The sequence below is a fragment of the Triticum urartu genome, chromosome 2A (assembly GCF_056163025.1).
Source record: "Triticum urartu cultivar PI428250 chromosome 2A, HENAU_Tu73, whole genome shotgun sequence".
NCBI lineage: Eukaryota > Viridiplantae > Streptophyta > Magnoliopsida > Poales > Poaceae > Triticum > Triticum urartu.
In genome coordinates, this window is record NC_141874.1 from 694,371,773 (window position 1) to 694,395,181 (window position 23,409).

Consider the following 23,409-nt stretch of genomic DNA (forward strand, 5'->3'; position numbering starts at 1 on the left):
AGCCTCTACGATCTTGTGGTAGATCAACTCTTGTAATACTCATATCATCAAGAACAATCAAGCAGGACGTAGGGTATTACCTCCATCAAGAGGGCCCGAACCTGGGTAAACATCGTGTCCCCTGCCTCCTGTTACCATCGGCCTTAGACGCACAGTTCGGGACTAGGGATGGCAATGGGTCGGGTTTGGGGTGGGTGGAGCTGGTCCAAATCCAACCCATGACCCATCTTCCTACCCTCTGCCCATCCACCAAATTATCCATGGGCAAAACTTGTGCCCATGTCCAAACCCACTGGATACCCACATACCCATGGAGCTCCATGGGCATAGAAAAGTCAGCATGAAGCCTTCCCAAAGAGCAAATAAACTCATCATCATTCACTCACAAATGACAACATAAGCCACATGCATAAGTAGGAAACAAGTAATATGATGAGTCCTTAAGTGTGACATACCAGAGGTTGATTCTCCAGCATATAGCTCATGGAACAAGTTGCATATTTCCTGCCATTTCCTATTGATTCACTCTTTCTACTATCACTTGCATATGGCCCCACATGTCATACGGGTATCCATTGGATATCCATGGAGCACAGTCTATAACCATGCCCAACCCGGCTGTTCGTGGGTATCCATATCCATGGACCCATGGGCGAGAATGTGCTCCATACCCTTGCCCAACCGGGTCGGGTATCCATGGGTATCCAGATCCGTGGATAAAATTTCCATCCCTATTCGGGACCCCCTGCCCGAGATCCGCCAGTTTTGACACCGACACCAGGTTTTATGCGTAGATGTTATATGCACGAGTAGAACACAAGTGAGTTGTGGGTGATACAAGTCATACTGCTTACCAGCATGTCATACTTTGGTTCGGCGGTATTGTTTGATGAAGCGGCCCGGACCGACATTACGCGTACGTGCTACCTCTTGAGCACTGCGTTGGTTTTCCCTTGAAGAGGAAAGGGTGATGCAGCAAAGTAGCATAAGTATTTCCCTCAGTTTTTGAGAACCAAGGTATCAATCCAGTAGGAGGCTACGCACGAGTCCCTCGCACCTACACAAACAAATAAATCCTCGCAACCAACGCGATAAGGGGTTGTCAATCCCTACACGGTCACTTACGAGAGTGAGATCTGATAGATATGATAGGATAATATTTTTGGTATTTTTATGATAAAGAGAAATAAAAGATGCAAAGTAAAATAAATTGCAAAGGAAATAACTAAGTATTGGAAGATTAATATGATGGAAAATAGACCCCGGGGCCATAGGTTTCACTAGTGGCTTCTCTCAAGAGCATAAGTATTTACGGTGGGTGAACAAATTACTGTTGAGCAATTGACAGAATTGAGCATAGTTATGAGAATATCTAGGTATGATCATGTATATAGGCATCACGTCCGAGACAAGTAGACCGACTCCTGCCTGCATCTACTACTATTACTCCACACATCGACCGCTATCCAGCTTGCATCTAGAGTATTAAGTTAGAGAGAACAGAGTAACGCTTTAAGCAAGATGACATGATGTAGAGGGATAAACTCATGCAATATGATATAAACCCCATCTTGTTATCCTCGATGGCAACAATACAATACGTGCCTTGCTGCCCCTACTGTCACTGGGAAAGGACACCGCAAGATTGAAACCAAAACTAAGCACTTCTCCCATTGCAAGAAAGATCAATCTAGTAGGCCAAACCAAACTAATAATTCGAAGAGACTTGCAAAGATAACCAATCATACATAAAAGAATCCAGAGAAGATTCAAATATTGTTCATAGATAAACTTGATCATAAACCCACAATTCATCGGTCTCAACAAACACACCGCAAAAGAATATTACGTCGAATAGATCTCCACAAGAGAGGGGGAGAAATTTGTATTGAGATCCAAAAAGAGAGAAGAAGCCATCTAGCTAATAACTATGGACCTGTAGGTCTGAAGTAAACTACTCACACTTCATCGGAGGGGCTATGGTGTTGATGTAGAAGCCCTCCGTGATCGATGCCCCCTCCGGCGGAGCTCCGGAAAAGGCCCCAAGATGGGATCTCGTGGATACAGAAAGTTACGGCGGTGGAATTAGGGTTTTGGCTCCGTATCTGGTAATTTGGGGGTACGTAGGTATATATAGGAGGAAGGAGTACGTCGGTGGAGCAACAGGGGGCCCACGAGGGTGGAGGGCGCGCCTAGGGGGGGGTAGGCACCCCCCTACCTCGTGCCTTCCTCGTTGATTGCTTGACGTAGGGTCCAAGTCCTCTGGATCATGTTCGTTCTGAAAATCACGTTCCCGAAGGTTTCATTCCGTTTGATATTCTTTTTAGGCAAAAAACAACAATTCTGGGCTGGGCCTCCGGTTAATAGGTTAGTCCCAAAAATGATATAAAAGTGTATAATAAAGCCCAATAATGTCCAAAATAGAATATAATATAGCATGGAACAATCAAAAATTATAGATACGTTGGAGACATATCAAGCATCCCCAAGCTTAATTCCTGCTCGTCCTCGAGTAGGTAAATGATAAAAACAGAATTTTTGATGTGGAATGCTACTTGGCATAATTTCAATGTAATTCTTCTTAATTGTGGTATGAATATTCAGATCCGAAAGATTCAAGACAAAAGTTCAATATTGACATAGAAATAATAATACTTCAAGCATACTAACTAAGCAATTATGTCTCTTCAAAATAACATGGCCAAAGAAAGTTATCCCTACAAAATCATATAGTCTGGCCATGCTCTATCTTCATCACACAAAGTATTTAAATCATGCACAACCCCGATGGCAAGCCAAGCAATTGTTTCATACTTTTGGTGTTCTCAAACTTTTTCAATCTTCATGCAATACATGAGCGCGAGCCATGGACATAGCACTTTAGGTGGAATAGAATGGTGGTTGTTGTCATGGGTTTGTCACGGCAGATGTCCTCGTGAAACTTGTTTTTCTTTACTTAGCCCTTTTCGCCTTAGATCTGTATCCTCTGTACCATGTAGGCGGTTTACCCTTGTAAAAAACAATCTATCTCATACCATTAGTCCCCTAGTAAACCGGCAAACCTCCTTTACCTTGATATGACCTTGTCATTCATTATTGTATTAGTCTCCGGTTTATGCAATTTCACATATCTGTATATCTTTATTCCTATTGCATCTTGTGTGTCATCATGAATGATTTGTAAATCGGCATTTCTTTTCCAGCTTTTCGTTTCACAATGGCCAAACAGTTTGCCGCTTGCAACTGGGCTTGTTCCTGGCTCACCGAGGAACAATTGAACGGAATGGTCAGTATCGGCACCTTGCCGAAGAAAACTGAAATTAAATGGTGAGCTCCAGGAACGGAGAATCCTCCAACCCCGAGGCAGGGTGAGGTAGTGGTTTTTGTCGACCACATAGGCCGTGGTTTCAAACTGCCAGGGTCAAAATTTTACCGAGATGTGCTTGCCAGCTTCCAACTCCATCCTCAAGATATCGGACCCAACTCTGTGTCCAATATATGCAACTTCCAAGTCTTCTGTGAAATGTACTTACAGGAAGAACCAACTGCTGAGCTGTTCCGGGACTTTTTTCATTTGAACCGGCGTACAGAATTTGTAAACGGTCCTAACACTGAGCTTGGTGGTGTCTCTGTTCAAAAGCGGAAGGAAGTTGAATTCCCTCATGCCAAACTGCATAGCCATCCTAAGGAATGGAACCAGACTTGGTTCTACTGCATAGATACCTCTCCCGAAGATGAGAGCCCTCTTCCAGGCTACCGTGATCACCGACTTTCCAACACTCATCCAATGCCGCAACATTTGAGTTCTGTGGAACGGGCCAAATATGCCCCTCAACTCGCCAAGCTCCGGGCCTTTATGGCCAACGGTTTAACAGGCGTTGATTTTGTGCGGTGCTGGATATCTTGGAGCGTCTTGCCACTAAGCCGCCGCCCTGGTTTAATGTGTGAGTATACCGGTGATTTAGAATACCCCCAACGCCACATCAACATTTAGGTAACCGATGAAGAAGTTATTGAAAGCGTCAAGAAAATTTTGAATGAACCGGAATCAGTCTGTCGCCAAACCAGCTTGAGCCCCTTCTACACCCAGAATAAACCGCCTCCTATAAGCACTATGCTTCCCTTTTATCTTGATGTCTTTAAATTGTTCAACTTGTAAACTTTCTTCTGTTTGTGTACCAACAGGGTGATGATCCCTTCTGGAAGCGGAAATCCGTAGATAAAGCGGCCAAGCCATCCCCTCCCAAAACCAAAGCCGTCAAGCGTACCTCAAAGCGGAAAACGGCTGACCGGATCAACATGGAACTTGATGAAGATGCAGATGATCCGGAAGTTTAGGTAGAACTTGACTCACTTGGCTCCCTTTTCATGCACCTCATTAACAATGATCTTTATCAGGAGGACGTAGAAGGGAGTCGGGCTAATGATGTAGAGGTAATTCCCCTTTCCTCCGGTTCAGACTCTATGCCAACGCCAAAAACCCGTCAAGCAATCCGGAAAGTAAGCTTTTCTCATCCTCTTGCTTACTTGGATCCAACATTTATTTTGAAGACATAGCAGCATGAAGTTCGCCGGACAACCCGACACAGTGGCCAATAGGTCACTTCGGCCGGTTTACCTGATACCCCGGTTCGGAAGCGCTGGTCTGAGGTCTCTCCCACTTCTGACAATTCTTATCCCAAGGCAGGTTATTTCAGACAACCTCTTAATCTGCCCGATTCAAATTATCAGGTGACACCTCCCTCATCTTCTGGCGAGTCAACAACAAACCAACTCCCCCCTCTTAAGACTGTAGCTGGGTAATCATTCAAACCCTTCCTTCAAATGCGTTGCAAATCTTGAATAAGATGCTAAACCTCTTATAATTTTGTTTACAGAGCCAAAGCCAGACCCAGGAAGAAAGCTCGGGTCAACAATCCATCAGAAGACCAGACGGTTTTTGAAGAAGAGCAAATAGGTGAACCGGACCAAACTCGTGAATCGGAGGGTCCTCATCCTGAAGCTACCTTTGATGAACCGCCCCTTCAAGACCAAAAGCTGATCCTGCTGTGCCTGATACTGAACCGGCAGCTCCAAACCAGGCTAGTCCGGTGAGAGGTACTGACACTCCGTCACCACCCGCAAAAACCACTGAAGGCCAAGGAGATGATGTTATCATTACTGGCATGGGCCACAGCTCTCCTGGCCATCCCGTAATCTTGGCCCAACATAGTGCCAAAGAAGAGCGTGCTTCTAGGGAAAAGGGCAAATGGAGTACTGACTTATCAAGCTATGCCCATCTCAGTGCTGAAGAACTTCACTCCGGTTTCTTAAACCGTCTGCACTCAAATCGTGACTATGAAGCCGGTTTGGTGAACTTGATGAAGGAACGCTATGAGGTATTTTCATTTCCCTTCTTGATTCCAAAGTTGAAATGCTAGTCCAAGTAGCCCCCAAGGGCCGTTTTATGATGTTAATCTTAAACCGGGTCTTTATGACACTTTAATCCTCTCCTACTGACCCCCAAAATGTCAGTTCCTTAGTGAAAACCAAAACCGATACTTTACCAATGTAATTATATAGCCTTCCTCAGTGTAGCCCCCAAAGGCCGGTTTAACTTTGTGAGGTAATCTGGGTTTTTAATCCATGCGTCCGTTTTGAACAGATGTACATTAGCCCCCAAGTGTCAAGGATAATGCTTGCATTGTTCTGGAGACTTATAAAAGATGTAGTGAATCAGAGCAAATAGGCATTAGCCCCCAGGTACAAAGTGCATAACTTGTTATACGCTTTGTACTTAGAAAATATATATCCTGTTGTTGACATATCTTCACCGTTACAGGCCGAGCTAAGCAATAGAGATGCTCGAACCGCTGATTTGCAAGAGAACGTGAAGTCCCAACAAGCAGAAGCTGCGAAAGCCAAAGAGGAGCTGACCAAAGCCCTGACAACGATGGAAAAGCTGAAGGAGTCTTTTAACAAGGAACATGCTGACTGGGAAACTGAGAAGGCCGGTTTAACCAAAAAAGCTGAGGATGCCGAAGCAGCCCTGAAGCCAGTTGTAGATGAATTAACTGGTTTGAAGCGGCAAATCAATGCTATGACATCCGTTGTATCTGGTAAGTATCTCCTTATGCTGTTTGTCCAATTCATGAGACTTTGATGTTTATCAGTTTGGCTGATATTAAACCATGACAGGCACTCGCATTGCTCATGTGGGTGCTGATATGCGGATGAAGCTTAAAGCGGCTTATACCTTGATTGAATAGATGTACTCTAGATCCCAGCATGCTATTTGCACTGCGGCTTACAATAAACCGGCGCCGTCACTGATAAAAGAAACTCTTGAGAAGCTGGCCATGCTACCAGCCCGGATTACCGAACTGAAGAAAGCAGCTGCAAGAGCAGGAGCATTAACCGCACTAATCCGGGCCAAGGCATGGATTCCAGACCTTGAAGCGGATGACATTATAAAAGGATATCCAGGTGTGAAGGAGGACGGTTCAAACTTCGACAATGATGATCTTCGGAGGCTGACAAAGGAAATGCGGCCAATAGCCAACAAACTGGCAGAAGACACAGATTTATCTCATTTTCAGCCGGCTTACGACACCGAAGGGAAGAGACAGCCTGCAGAAATCCATGAAGTCGAAGAACTTGTGCCTCCAATCCGTAAGCATACTTATGCTCCTGACATTAACCCTTCTAGCCTTATCCATGAAGAAGCCGTGTTTCAAGCTTTAAACGGAATCGATTGGTCAACGGTTGATTTCCAGCATCTGGGGAGGGATGAAGAAGAAGTGATTGCACCAAATGACCCTCAACCGTCAAACCGTCTGGACGAAGCATCTTAAACCAGCAGCCGGTTTATCAGCCATTGTGTGCCAATGCTTAAAAACAATTACTCAATTGGAGCCATTTTGAAGCTTCTTGTAATAGGATAGCAAAAACTCCCTTATCTATCATGCCATCGAGCATGTGTTGTGGTGCTTTGATATTGTGAAAACTTGCTCCACTTTTTTGGGATCTATTTATGCATAGCCCATGATGATTTGTGTTTCTGTATACAAGAACTTAAAAGTGTCCTAGGGGTTTACCACTGGACGGGTCATGATGCCCAAACATAAACAATACTTGGATGTATAATCAAAGTATAATAATATCTGCAACATACCTCGTTGGCTGCCCAACTGCTTGTATGATAAAGGTGTAAACACCAATCCGGAGCACTAATAACTCCGTCCTTAATTTGCCAGATTATGATAATAAAACGTACCAGGATGTAATAAACACTGGGTTTTCCTTGTAACACTGGCGACTTGTTAGTCAATACCAGACCGGGTTAATGAACGCTGGATTATACCTGATCATATACTGACAACTTGTAGTTGAAAGCCAAGCCGGGTTAAGGACGCCGGTTTATCAGAAGATACTATGAACCTCAACAAAGGCGAAAAACTTAGCAAATAGAACTCAAAAAGAACATGCGAGGCTTTTACGAGCTGCCAGGCTCCAAATCGAGGCTTTTCATGGGCTGCCAGGCCGCTGAGTTAAACCATTTAACAAAGCCTTTTAAGATGGGCCTCCAATTAACCAATCGTCGTTTTAACTTTGACAAGTTCAGGGTCTGTATAAGATTGACTTGTCAAACGTTCGGCGGCTCATACCAGGATTACCTGGACAGGAGTGGCTTACTTGATGAAGGCAGGTTAACCCGGGGTTTTAGGTGAATACACCAGGCTTCCAAGCCATGGCTTGATAGCCAATTACAAGGGTCCTTTCAAACTCTTTATTGCTTTGCAAAAAGAGCCCCCAAGTAACTTTTTGAGCTGTACTCAGTGGGTGCCCATGTTTGAGCTTATGCTTTGTGCAACACTCTCTTTGGCCCTGAAGTAAATTCATGTTGGCCTTACGCCAATCAAGAGGTGTAGCCACGGTTCAGATATGACCAAGCCCCCTAGTGATATCCCTTTGTGGTTTCCAACCGATCAAGAGGTGCAGCTATGGTTCAGATATGACCAAGCCCCCTAGTGATATCCCTTTATGGTTTCAAACCGATCAAGAGGTGTAGCTATAGTTCAGATATGACCAAGTCCCCTAGTGATTTTCTTTTGTATCTGTGCGGCTGCAGAGACCGGTTTAAGAAAACTCTGCTTTGTCAGTAGAAACTTTTGGAAGCACACACATGATATAAAAAGAACAGAGACCCCACTTTATTCGAGGCTCTGGTTTATTATATAATATATACATTGTCATAAATATGTACATATGAAGAGCCTATGGCTCAAGTATAGTAAGGCCGAAGAAGAGCTATGTTCCACGGCCGCTTGGTCTCCTCCTCCGATTTACGTGAGTCTTTGTGCTCTCGAACATCAATGAGGTACCCGTTGTGCAGATTCTTGCTGACCACAAAAGGTTCTTCCCAAGGTGGGGATAACTTGTGCATATCAGTTTGATCCTGGATGAGTCGGAGAACCAAATCGCCCTCCTGAAAGGTTCTGGTCTTAACCCGGCGGCTGTGATAACGTCGGAGATCTTGTTGATAAATTGCCGAACATGCTGCTGCAAGATCACGCTCCTCATCTAACAAGTCTAGGGAATCCTGAAGTGCTGTCTCATTATCAGCTTCAACATAAGCTGCCACACGGGGCGAGTCATGACGGATGTCACTAGGGAGAACCGCCTCCGCTCCATAAACCATGAAGAAAGGTGTCGGAGTAAGTGACCACGGGTAGCCTAGCCGGCTCCCCCTGGCCTTTCTGAAAAAATTACGAGCCGATCCGGCTCTCAAGAATCCAAGACATGGGGCCGCCTTCCCCTGGCCGGCTGTCTCCCAGGCCGGCTGTTGGAAGGCGGCCCGAATTTAGCCCTCATGAAGAAAGCCGCGGGAGGGCCGGCTCCGAGGAGCCGGCTACGAGAAGGTCGACTCCAAGGAGCCGGCTCCCATAAAGCGGTTAAGACCGTACCCTCGAAGTCTGCATCCACATAACGGCGATGTGACGGGGCGTGGCTACAGTGAAGCCTGCCACCCCCGAATCCCGGAGCGCGCCTGGCACAGTGCGCCGTACGGGTGGCCATGACCCGTCCGGCGCAGCACTGTTGCCACGTTGACCCTGATGTCATCCACGACGGGCTACCAGTACGGCCCACGGGCGGTGGGCCCCTTCGGGCAGAGAGACACCCGAAGGCGGCCTGGCCTCCCCCAGTCGGCCCAAGACGGAGCCGGCTCTCTCCAGCCGGCTTGCCACCCCCTCGAAGGAGATGCCCCATTAAGGAGACAAGACGCGGCGAGGCTACAGTGGTCACCCGCCGGATGGCAGCACTGTAGCCACGCTTACCTCAGCGAAGCCCTCGTCACCAAGATTGAGCAACAGTAACCAGCCATCGACAAGGCCCTGGACAGTGGGGCCTGCCTGTCGACCAAGGAGCCGGTAGCCGGCGGTACCCACCAGCCGGCGGGCCCCATGTAACACCCTCGATGCGACTATAGCTCCCACGTGTCGAGGCACAACTTAGAGACATAATCGCATTGAAGGCATATGTCGCAAGTTAGGCAATCTTCACAACATCCCATGTAATATGAATAATAAAGGGGAGATAACATAGTTGGCTTACACTCGCCACGTCAATCAAGTACGTAAATAACATTACATCATCCAAAACACTCATGGCCCGGCTACGACGCCAAAATAGAAGAAAACCCAACATGCGACAACGGTCCCAATCACCCCCAACTGGGCACCACTACTGATCATCAGGAAAAGACACGTAGTATCGCTGAGAGTCCTCGTCGAACTCCCACTTGAGCTCGTACTCGTCACCTGGAGCGAAATCACCTGGACTTGCATCTGGTGTAATAGGAATCTGTGAGCCACAGGGACTCAGCAATCTCGCACCCTCGCTATCAAGACTATTTAAGCTTATAGGAAGGGTAAGGCAATTTATATGTGGAGCTGCAGCAAGCGACTAGCATATGTGGTGGCTAACTTATTCGCAAAAGAGAGCGAGAAGAGGAGGCAAAGCACGAGCGAGAAACTAGAGAGCAACGTGCGCAAACATTACTCCAACACCGTGTCCACTTCCCGGACTCCGCCGAGAAGAGGCCTTCACGGTAACACACTCAGTTGATTCATTTTAATTAAATAAGGTTCAAGTTATCTACAACCAGACATTAACAAATTCCCATCTGCCCATAACCGCGGGCACGGCTTTCGAAAGTTCAATCCCTGCAGGGGAGTCCCAACTTAGCCCATGACAAGCTCTCACGGTCAATGAAGGAATAGACCTCCTCCCAAGACGTTCCGATCAGACTCGGTATCTCGGTAATTCAAGACAACTCCGACAATGGTAAAACAAGTCTAGCAACACCACCCGCTGTGCCGACAAATCCCGATAGGAGCTGCACATATCTCGTTCTCAGGGCACACCGGATAAGCTAAGCGTACGGGAGCCAACGTAACCCAAGTTGCCGAGGGACGGCCCCGCACGGTGCTCTAGGTTGGACCAACACTCAGAGGAGAACTGGCCCGGGGGGGGGGGTTTAAAATAAGATGACCCTTGAGTCCATGAAACCCAAGGGAAAGGCTAGGTGGCAAATGGTAAAACCAAGGTTGGGCACTGCTGGAGGAGTTTTATTCAAGGCGGACAGTCAAGGGGTTCCCATTATAACCCAACCGCGTAAGGAACGCAAAATCCGGGAACATAACACCGATATGACGGAAACTAGGGCGGCAAGAGTGGAACAAAACACTGGGCGAGAGGCCGAGCCTTCCACCCTTTACCAAGTATATAGATGCATTAAGATAACATAGCAATATAATGATATCCCAACAAGTAAATAAATGTTCCAACAAGGAACGGCTCCAATCTTCACCTGCAACTAGCAACGTTATAAGAGGGGGGCTGAGCAAAGCGGTAACATAGCCAATCAACGGTTTGCTAGGACATGGTGGGTTAGAGGTTGACATGGCAATTTGGGAGGCTGACAAGCAAAAGGTAGGCATCGCAGCAATGGCATAGCAAAAGAGCGAGCAAACTAGCATAGCAAAGATAGTAGTGATTTCGAGGGTATGATCATCTTGCCTGCACAGTTGTCAGAGTTGACTAGATCCTCAAGAGCAAACTCAACGGGCTCCTCGTTAGAGAAATTGTCTCCCGGCTCTACCCAAACAAGACAAACAAGCAACAAGGATACAATCAACCACGTGCAAACTCAAACAACACAATGCAAAGATGACATGCTATGCGGGATGCGATGCGGGATGCAAAATGCAAGATATGACAGGAAATGCATGAACCTGGCCTCAACATGGAATTCCAAGTGTGCCACTGGAAAGATGAGATGAAATCGCTTGAAAACGATATAAATAACGCCGGAATCGGAGTTACGGTTTGGAAATGGCAAGCGTTTCAAAAATCACACCGGTTCGCATTTTACAGCAAGTAGGCATCTAAATTTAATGAGATGAACATGCTACAGCACCCAAACATGACAACAAAATGCATGGAAGGTATGTACACAAGATGCTTAACAAAAGTCTAGCACTGAGCTACGGCCAATTCATCCATTATGAGGTTCAAACAAGCATGGCAAAAACGCAAATGCAAAACAGATTCCAGACTTAGTGAAATTAACACTTCTCTGAAATTTCAGATCACGAAGCCCTCTTCGGAGCAGCAAAACAACATGATACATGACCTGATTAAGACAAGTAAGAACATGGAATGGAGCTACTCAACAAGCTTAACAAAAGACCCAAAGTTACCTGGGGCCAAAAGGGTTCACAAAATATACTAACGGGCACACGAACATAGCTAAAACACAATCAGTTTTCAGACTTAGTGAAAACTGAGACATGCTGAAATATAACTCACGAAGGCACGTAAACAAGCTCGATGCACTCACCACGGTGCAAGTCATGGCAAGGAAAGCATACATCCATTAAGAAGGCACAAAATTCTAGCTAGGAATGACAAGAACAATGGCGTAGCATGCACGGATCAACTACAATAACATCAGCAAAATCGCAAACAAGTTGACGATCTACCCAGATTCACCACGAAGCAAAAGTAGAGCTCGATTGACTCAAGCTAGGGTGCTCCATAATTGCAAGTAAAGACATGGATGGATAGAGCATAACAATATTAACAAAACTCCTTTACTGGTCATCCTCAAAAAAGGCACGGATCACTAGGAAACAAGCTGAACATATGGCATCATGAACTAAATAATCCCAGACTTAGTGAAAACTACTAAGTCCCTGAAAACAGATTTACCGGTTGCCTCACTTTGCAAGCTTGCACAAGTCACCACACACATCCTAAAAATACATGGGTTGCACCTCTGGAAATAAGACAAAATCCTTAACAAAACATATGAAGGACCCACAGGCATATCATGCACACAATAATCATGGCAAAAATGACAAAAGTCTAAAATGAACTAGCAGATCTGACAATTAACTCACGAAGCCCTCTTCTAGCAGCATTTCGGGCATCAATATGAGCTCAAATGAAAATGATGCAATGGAATGAAATGATGTACTCGTCGAGACGAACATTTTGATATACTATATGTCCAAAACGGAGCTACGGATGCGGAGATATCACCGGTCAAAGTATGCACGAAAAATTAGGGTTCGGGGATAAAAAGTCAACCGAGGTGAGATTGGATCTCAGATCTGGATCGCACGGGAACCGAGGCACGCCGGAGAGGAACTTGAAGCTCGCCGGAGTTCTTGCCGGAGAGGAAGAAGAGGAGGCCGGACATGGCGAGGGGCGGCGCCGGCTCGGGCGGCGTGGTGGCGGAGGTCCGCGGCGGCGGGCGCAGATGGCCGCGGCGCCGGCCGGCGTCGGGGCGCGGGCTCCGGCGTGGAGCCGCGGTGGCGCGGCGGCCGGTGGGTGGCGCGCGGCGTAGAGGACGAAGGCGGGGCGGCGGCGCGGGGTCGGCCCGGGAGTGCGGCGTCGGGGGCCGGCCTCGGGCCTGGCGGGCCGGCGGCGGTGGATGCGGCTGACGGCCACATAGCGCGTCGTGGTTGGCTGGGCGCGGCGGGGTGGACGTGTCCGGTCAGGCGGCGGACATGTCCGTCGGTGGCGGGGGAATTTTTAGGGTTTCGGGGAGAGGGAGAGATCCGAAATCGGGGGGTGTCTATTTATAGGTACAAGTGGAGCTAGGAGAGTCCAAATGAGGTGCGGTTTTCGGCCACGCGATTGTGATCGAATGCTCTAGATGATGGGGCAGAGTTTGGTGGGTTTTGGGCCAAATTGGAGGGGTGTTGGGCTGCAACACACACGAGGCCTTTTCGGTCCCTCGGTTAACCGTTGGAGTATCAAACAAAGTCCAAATGATACGAAACTTGGCAGGCGGTCTACCGGTAGTAAACCAAGGCCGCTTGGCAAGTCTTGGTCCAATCCGGAAATGTTTAATCCCCACACACGAAACAAAGCTAGAAATGACCACCGGAGGAGAATGAAGCGCCGGAATGCAAAACGGACAACGGGGAAAATGCTCGAATGCATGAGACGAACACGTAAGCAAATGCAATGCACATGATGACATGATATGAGATGCATGAAAACGAAAACAACACACGGAGACAAAGACCCGAACCCGATAAATAAATATAACTTAACGCCGGAAACGGCAAGAGTTGGAGTACAAATTGGGAAAGTTACATCCGGGGTGTTACAACAGTCCACCACTACGAAAAGATCTTGTCCCGAGATCTAGGACTGAAAGAACGCCAGGTACTCAGAACGGAGGTGATCCTCGCGTTCCCAGGTAGCTTCACGGTCAAAATGGTGTGACCACTTGACTTTGAGAAATTTGATTGACTTCTTGCGAGTCTTGCGTTCAGTCTCTTCAAGAATAGCAACTGGGTGCTCACGATAAGAGAGATCTTCTTGGAGCTCAATGTCCTCGAAGTTGACGGTGCGGTCAGGAGTCTTGAAGCACTTTCGAAGCTGAGAGACATGGAACACGTCATGAACATTTGCGAAGTTTGAAGGAAGCTCGAGTTGATAGGCGAGGTCGCCTCTCTTGCTGACAATCTTGAAAGGTCCCATGTATCTAGGGGCAAGCTTCCCTTTGATACCGAAGCGACGAGTACCTTTCATAGGAGAGACACGGAGGTAAACATGATCTCCGATCTCGAAAGCCAAATCACGGTGCTTACTATCATAGTAGCTCTTCTGGCGGGATTGGGCTGCTTTGAGGTTATCACGAATGACTTTACACATTTCTTCTGCCTCTGTGATTAAGTCATTACCCAAAAGCTGACGTTCACCGGTTTCAGACCAGTTGAGAGGGGTACGACACTTCCTGCCATACAGAATTTCAAATGGGGCCTTGCCCGAACTTGCTTGAAAACTGTTGTTGTATGAGAATTCAACATAAGGAAGACAATCCTCCCACTTCATGCCGAAGGAGATCACAGAAGCCCTGAGCATATCTTCAAGAATCTGGTTGACACGCTCGACTTGACCGCTTGTTTGAGGATGGAAAGCTGTGCTGAAGCGGATCTGGTCTTCCAAGGTAGGAGAGACTTGAAGGTCGGCGAGGAAACCTTGAGGAACAACTTGCAGATTAAGTTTGCGGAAAGCTTCACAAAGCTCGGGTTGATAAGGCTTAAGAATCAGACTGTTGCAGTAAGTCTTTCTGCTCAAAGCGTCAGCAATCACATTGGCCTTGCCTGGAGTGTACTCAATACTCGGATTATACTCTTGAATCATTTCGACCCATCGAGTTTGCCTGAGGTTGAGATTAGGCTGAGTGAAGATGTACTTGAGACTCTTGTGATCAGTGAAAATGTCCACTTTTCTTCCCAATAGAAGATGTCTCCAAGTCAACAGAGCATGCACAACTGCCGCCAACTCGAGATCATGAGTGGGATAGTTCTTCTCATTAGGCTTCAACTGGCGAGAGGTATAAGCAACAACTTTCTTATCTTGCATCAAAACTGCGCCAAGACCTTGGAGAGAGGCATCACAAAAGACCTCGTACGGCTTGGATTCATCAGGCGGAGTCAAAACTGGAGTAGTGATCAACTTCTCTTTCAAAGTGTTGAAAGCAATATCACACTCCGGAGACCAAACGTACTTGACGTGCTTCTGGAGAAGATTAGAGAGAGGCTTCGCAATCTTAGAAAAGTTTTCAACGAATCTTCGGCAATAGCTTGCGAGACCGAGAAAACTGCAGAGTTGCTTCACGTTCTGAGGAGGTTCCCAATTCACAATTGCAGACACCTTCTTGGGATTCACGGCAATGCCCTTGGCAGAGATGATATGACCAAGATAAAGAACCTCATCGAGCCAAAATTCACACTTGGAGAACTTGGCGTAGAACTGATGTTCTCTGAGCTTATCAAGAACCAAACGCAAGTGCTTGGCATGATCTTCCTTGTTCTTCGAGAAAACCAGAATGTCGTCGAGATAGACCAGAACGAAGTCATTGGTGTAGGCATTGAAGATGAAGTTCATCATGCGAGAGAATGTCGGAGGAGCGTTGGCGAGGCCAAAAGACATGACAGTGTATTCATAAGAACCAAAGCTTGTTCTGAATGCTGTCTTGGGAATATCTTCTTCACGAATGCGAATCTGGTGATAACCCATACGGAGATCAAGCTTGGAGAATACTTGGGCACCTTTGAGTTGTTCGAATAGCTCATTGATGTTGGGAAGTGGGTATTTGTTCTTGATGGTCTTCTTGTTCACTGGACGGTAATCAACACAAAGTCGGTCCGTTCCATCCTTCTTCTTCACAAAAAGAACGCCACAACCCCACAGAGAAGAACTAGGCCGGATAAGACCCATTCTTTCTTTCTCATCGAGTTGCTTCTTCAGTTCCTTCAACTCTTCAGGTCCGAGATTGTAAGGACGTTTGCACACAGTTCTGTGCCAGGCTCAAGTTCAATAACAAATTCAACTGGCCGGTGTGGAGGCATTCCTGGGAGCTCTTCTGGAAAGACGTCTTGATATTCGTAAACGACTGGAATTTGAGAGATGGCATCCAATTCACCCTTCTCATTGAGAGAAAACAGACGGATAGTATCATCACGAGCGGCAAAGACAATTACATCCTCAGATGAATGAGTCAACTGAATCTACCTGGCTGCACAATCAAGCTGAGCCTTGTGCTTAGAAATCCAATCCATTCTGAGAATAAGATCAATATCTGAGTTACCAAGAACCATTGGAGAAGCCAGAAACTTGAAATCACCCATCATGATAGAAACATCCGGAACTATTGAAGTAGCCCTCATAGACTTAGCCGGAGAAACCACTCCCATAGGTTTACCCAACATTTGTGAAACGAAGTCATGCTTGGAAACAAATGATCTTGACATGAAACAATGCCATGCACCAGTGTCAAAAAGAACTTTTGCTGGAAAAGAGTTAACTGGAAAGTTACCCATGATCACATCTGACGAGTCCTCTGCCTGAGGTGCATTCATCAAATTCACCTTGCCATGCTTGGGGTTATGCTTGACCACAGCTGTACTTGTCGATCTGACAGGAGGAGGAGGAAGACGCCTCTGGTTGAAACACTTGTTGGCATAGTGACCCTTCTGTTGGCACTTGTTGCACGTGACCTCAGAAAGCGGACGGTGATACGGAGCACTCGATCTTGGAGCTTGAGACGAAGTCTTGTTCTGAAAGCCAGGGTTGGGTGGGTGGGAAGAACCACTGCCACCTTTGCTCTTCTGCTGATACGGCTGACGGAACGGAGGAGGAGGAAGCCAAAACTTCTGCTGCTTGGCCACTTGAGTAGAGGAAGAAGGAGTAGCATCTCTGACTCGCTTCTTGGAAGCATCACACCTCAACTGAGCAGCCTCTTGCTTCAGTGCCATGTTGTAGAACTCATCGTATCTCAACGGCTCAAAGAGGACAAGAGCGAGCTGAATTTCTTCTCTGAGACCACCCCTGAACTGATATATCATGCTCTTCTCATCAGGGACGTCCTGCTTGGCAAAGCGGGCGAGCTTCTGGAACAACTTGTTGTAGTCATAGATAGACAAAGAGCCTTGCTTCAGATTGCGGAATTCCTCACGCTTGCTTTCAACCACGCTCTGCGGAATATGATGAGCTCGGAAATCTCGACGGAAATCATCCCAAGTGATAACACGTCCACCTCTGGAATCCTTGTACTGCTGGAACCATTCTGCAGCTTGATCTTTGAGTTGGAAGGAAGCAAACTTGACAAAGTACTCAGGCCTGACGTTACTGCACTCGAAATGCTTACACAGATCCACAAGCCAATCGTCAGCATCGGTTGCCTCAACACAATTGCTGAAAGTCTTTGGCCCGTTAGCAAGGAACTGGTTGAGTGTAGCAAAGTGACTCTGACTGCTTCCTTGATTCCCTTGACTGCCTTGATTGCGCTCTTGAAGAATTTGCATGATCAGCTGTGTGTTTGCATTGGTTGCGGCCATCACAGCTTGCCATGCCTCCGGAGGAGGTGGAGGTGGTGGCGGATCTTGATTCTGGTTCTGACTGGTGCTCTTAGCGGGAGCCATCCTGAAGAGGTTGACCACCGTTAGCACAAAGACAGATAAATGAAGCTGAAACCAACGGAATGAAAATTGCAACATATAGTCTTCACATCCGAACAAAATGAAAGAATGCATTCCTCTTCAAATAGTCACATATCCATAAATTGAGAAGCCACGTAGAATTAAGGTAGAGAAATAAATCAACAAGGTACGGATCAAGAACGAATAATCGGTAAGAAATCCCAATCTCAAACCAATATTCGTGGAAGAAGAACTAGAGCTACTAGAATTCCCACCTATGAAACTCCCACTTTTCCAGTTATGCAATCAGGTGTTGGGGATACAGGGGAAGCATAATATCTCACCCAAACTAGCAAATCCTACATCCAGCTGTATCCATCCTTCAACACATAACCAAGAAACCTTCGGAAACCATCTACCTCAACCTTCGAAAAGCATCCGTTATACAAGTTATGGCGATACTCCCGAACTCACGCCCCAGTACTGGGTGGCGTCGAGGTTATCTCACCAATGAACTGCATAAAAGAGATTTTCGATGTCGGCGAAAATATCTCAAGTATTCCAGAATTGCAACGATAAAATTATGATGACAACACCTCAGAGCTCAACTCCCCGGGACACTTCCACTAAACCCCTGACAGGAGGCACCAAGTCAATGTTCTCATCATAAGCCATCGGAACGATTCCAAGATACTCGCGTGATCCTAAATTTTTTTAGTGAAATTTGAGAAGAGAAGAGTCAAAACTCTATGTCAGGATGCCTTACCAGAGCGATGAGGAGACCGGGAAGTAAAAAGAATTCCTAGGCTCTCTGATATATAATTCCTAAAGACTCAAAACATTTTTCTAGACACAACTCGACCGCTAAAAACGATCAAGCAATGGGGCTCCTAAGGTCGGGGAAGGCTCTGATACCAACTTGTAACACCCTCGATGCGACTATAGCTCCCACGTGTCGAGGCACGACTTAGAGACATAATCGCATTGAAGGCATATGTCGCAAGTTAGGCAATCTTCACAACATCCCATGTAATATGAATAATAAAGGGGAGATAACATAGTTCGCTTACACTCGCCACGTCAATCAAGTACATAAATAACATTACATCATCCAAAACACTCATGGCCCGGCTACGACGCCAAAATAGAAGAAAACCCAACATGCGACAACGGTCCCAATCACCCCCAACTGGGCACCACTACTGATCATCAGGAAAAGACACGTAGTATCGCTGAGAGTCCTCGTCGAACTCCCACTTGAGCTCGTACTCGTCACCTGGAGCGAAATCACCTAGACCTGCATCTGGTGTAATAGGAATCTGTGAGCCACAGGGACTCAGCAATCTCGCACCCTCGCGATCAAGACTATTTAAGCTTATAGGAAGGGTAAGGCAATTTATATGTGGAGCTGCAGCAAGCGACTAGCATATGTGGTGGCTAACTTATTCGCAAAAGAGAGCGAGAAGAGGAGGCAAAGCGCGAGCGAGAAACTAGAGAGAAACCTGCGCAAACATTACTCCAACACCGTGTCCACTTCCCGGACTCCGCCGAGAAGAGGCCTTCACGGTAACACACTCAGTTGATTCATTTTAATTAAATAAGGTTCAAGTTATCTACAACCGGACATTAACAAATTCCCATCTGCCCATAACCGCGGGCACGGCTTTTGAAAGTTCAATCCCTGCAGGGGAGTCCCAACTTAGCCCATGACAAGCTCTCACGGTCAACGAAGGAATAGACCTCCTCCCAAGACGTTCTGATCAGACTTGGTATCTCGGTAATTCAAGACAACTCCGACAATGGTAAAACAAGTCCAGCAACACCACCCGCTGTGCCGACAAATCCCGATAGGAGCTGCACATATCTCGTTCTCAGGGCACACCGGATAAGCTAAGCGTACGGGAGCCAATGTAACCCAAGTTGCCGAGGGACGGCCCCGCACGGTGCTCTAGGTTGGACCAACACTCAGAGGAGCACTGGCCCGGGGGGGGGGGGGTTAAAATAAGATGACCCTTGAGTCCGCGAAACCCAAGGGAAAGGCTAGGTGGCAAATGGTAAAACCAAGGTTGGGCACTTCTGGAGGAGTTTTATTCAAGGCGGACAGTCAAGGGGTTCCCATTATAACCCAACCGCGTAAGGAACGCAAAATCCGGGAACATAACACCGATATGACGGAAACTAGGGCGGCAAGAGTGGAACAAAACACTGGGCGAGAGGCCGAGCCTTACACCCTTTACCAAGTATATAGATTCATTAAGATAACATAGCAATATAATGATATCCCAACAAGTAAATAAATGTTCCAACAAGGAACGGCTCCAATCTTCACCTGCAACTAGCAACGTTATAAGAGGGGGGCTGAGCAAAGAGGTAACATAGCCAATCAACGGTTTGCTAGGACATGGTGGGTTAGAGGTTGACATGGCAATTTGGGAGGCTGACAAGCAAAAGGTAGGCATCGCAGCAATGGCATAGCAAAAGAGCGAGCAAACTAGCATAGCAAAGATAGTAGTGATTTCGAGGGTATGATCATCTTGCCTGCACAGTTGTCAGAGTTGACTGGATCCTCAAGAGCAAACTCAATGGGCTCCTCGTTAGCGAACTCGTCTCCCGGCTCTACCCAAACAATACAAACAAGCAACAAGGATACAATAAACCACGTGCAAACTCAAACAACACAATGCAAAGATGACATGCTATGCGGGATGCGATGCGGGATGCAAAATGCAAGATATGACAGGAAATGCATGAACCTGGCCTCAACTTGGAATTCCAAGTGTTCCAATGGAAAGATGAGATTAAATCGCTTGAAAACGATATAAAGAACGCCGGAATCGGAGTTACAGTTTGGAAATGGCAAGCGTTTCAAAAATGACACCGGTCTGCGTTTTACAGCAAGTAGGCATCTAAATGCAACGAGATGTACATGCTACAGCACCCAAACATGACAACAAAATGCATGGCAGGGATGTACACAAGATGCTTAACAAAAGTCTAGCACTGAGCTACGGCCAATTCATCCATTATGAGGTTCAAACAAGCATGGCAAAAATGCAAATGCAAAACAGATTCCAGACTTGGTGAAATTAACACTTCTCTGAAATTTCAGATCACGAAGCCCTCTTCAGAGCAGCAAAACAACATGATACATGACCTGATTAAGACAAGTAAGAACATGGAATGGAGCTACTCAACAAGCTTAACAAAAGACCCAAAGTTACCTGGGGCCAAAAGGGTTCACAAAATATACTAACGGGCACACGAACATAGCTAAAACACAATCAGTTTTCAGACTTAGTGAAAACTGAGACATGCTGAAATATAACTCACGAAGGCACGTAAACAAGCTCGATGCACTCACCACGGTGCAAGTCATGTCCAGGAAAGCATACATCCATTAAGAAGGCACAAAATTCTAGCTAGGAATGACAAGAACAATGGCGTAGCATGCACGGATCAACTACAATAACATCAGCAAAATCGCAAACAAGTTGACGATCTACCCAGATTCACCACGAAGCAAAAGTAGAGCTCGATTGACTCAACCTAGGTTGCTCCATAATTGCAAGTAAAGACATGTATGGATAGAGCATAACAAGATTAACAAAACTCCTTTAATGATCATCCTCAAAAGAGGCACGGATCACTAGGAAACAAGCTGAACATATGGCATCATGAACTAAATAATCCCAGACTCAGTGAAAACTACTAAGTCCCTAAAAACAGATTTACCGGTTGCCTCACTTTGCAAGCTTGCACAAGTCACCACACACATCCTAAAAATGCATGGGTTGCACCTCTGGAAAGAAGACAAAATCCTTAACAAAACATATGAAGGACTCACAGGCATATCATGCACACAATAATCATGGCAAAAATGACAAAAGTCTAAGATGAAGTAGCAGATCTGACAATTAACTCACGAAGCCCTCTTCTAGCAGAATTTCGGGATTCAAGATGAGCTCAAATGAAAATGATGCAATGGAATGAAATGATGTACTCGTCGAGGCGAACATTTTGATATACTATATGTCCAAAACGGATCTACGGATGCGGAGATATCACCGGTCAAAGTATGCACGAAAAATTAGGGTTCGGGGATAAAAAGTCAACCGAGGTGAGATTGGATCTCAGATCTGGATCGCACGGGAACCGAGGAACGCCGTAGAGGAACTTGAAGCTCGCCGGAGTTCTTGCCGGAGAGGAAGAAGAGGAGGCCGGACGTGGGGAGGGGCGGCACTGGAGTTGGTGAGGGGCGGCGCCGGCTCGGGCGGCGTGGTGGCGGAGGTCTGCGGCGGCGGGTGCGGATGGCGGTGGCACCGGCCGGCGTCGGGGCGCGGGCTCCGGCGTGGAGCCGCGGTGGCGCGGCGGCCGGTGGGCGGCGCGCGGCGTAGAGGACGAAGGCGGGGCGGCGGCGCGGGGTCGGCCTGGGAGCGCGCCGTCGGGGGCCGGCCTCGGGCCTGGCGGGCCGGCGGTGGTGGATGCGGCTGACGGCCATGTGGTGTGTCGTGGTTGGCTGGGCGCGGCAGGGCGGACGCGTCCGGTCAGGCGGCGGACATGTCCGTCGGTGGCGGGGGAATTTTTAGGGTTTCGGGGAGAGGGAGAGATCCGAAATCGGGGGGTGTCTATTTCTAGGCACAAGTGGAGCTAGGAGAGTCCAAATGAGGTGCGGTTTTCGGCCACGCGATCGTGATCGAATGCTCTAGATGATGGGGCAGAGTTTGGTGGGTTTTGGGCCAAATTGGAGGGGTGTTGGGCTGCAACACACACGAGGCCTTTTTGGTCCCTCGGTTAACCATTGGAGTATCAAACGAAGTCCAAATGATACGAAACTTGACAGGCGGTCTACCGGTAGTAAACCAAGGCCGCTTGGCAAGTCTCGGTCCAATCCGGAAATGTTTAATCCCCACACATGAAATAAAGCTAGAAATGACCACCGGAGGAGAACGAAGCGCCGGAATGCAAAATGGACAACGGGGAAAATGCTCGAATGCATGAGACAAACACGTAAGCAATTGCAATGCACATGATGACATGATATGAGATGCATGAAAACGAAAACAACACACGGAGACAAAGACCCGAACCCGAGAAATAAATATAACTTAACGCCGGAAACGGCAAGAGTTGGAGTACAAATTGGGAAAGTTACATCCGGGGTGTTACACCCCAGCAGCCGGCGCAGAAGCCGAAGAGCGAAGACATAGACGGCTGGGCCCCACACCCAGCCGGATTACCATTGTACCCCCGGGGGGTAGGCATATATAAACCCCCCGGGACACCCATGCAAAGGATGGATCCCTGCTAGTTTTAGACACCACGTAGGGAGGAGAAGAGAGCAAGCAGAGCCCTTCTTCCTCCTCTTGCCAAACAGCTCAAGGAGCATCGTGTAGCTACTTGTTCATCTAGTGATCATGCGGAGACCCCGCAGAGCAGCAGTAGGGGTGTTATCTCCACGGAGAGCCCCGAAGCTGGGTAAGATTCGCCGGCGTGCATGTCTTCGCCTCATCCCGTTTCCAGGCACCGGCGATGTTTTACTGGCTCCCATAATGATAAGCCACCCGTTGGCATATGTCGCACCTACCACCCGACATTTGGTGCCCACCGTGGGGCTAGGTGCACCGTCGTCCGGAGACCTGTTCTGGACGGGAACCCTCTTCCTCCCCCGCGAGCGTAGCCAGCCCGGCACGCCCGATGGCGCTTGCCACGACGTGCTACAAGGCATCACCAACATCTGTGCGGCGAGCAGCCTCGCCAATCTCCTTGACAAGACTCTCATCTTTGACGAGCTCGCCCCCGACGCGGGCACCGACCACCTTGTCAACCTCCTCGGCCAGCTCCACGTCTCTGGCGAGCCTGCCGTGGACTTGGAGTCGGTTGGCTCCACCGATCCGATGCCTGTCGACTCCGACACGACCTC

The 23,409-nt window shown here is 47.5% G+C and overlaps 1 pseudogene; it reads right to left on the bottom strand.

Moving 5' to 3' along the window:
- Positions 1 to 21,987, bottom strand: part of LOC147986840 (uncharacterized) — a 37,038-nt pseudogene extending 15,051 nt beyond the window's left edge.
- Between the last annotated feature and the right edge of the window lie 1,422 nt (positions 21,988 to 23,409).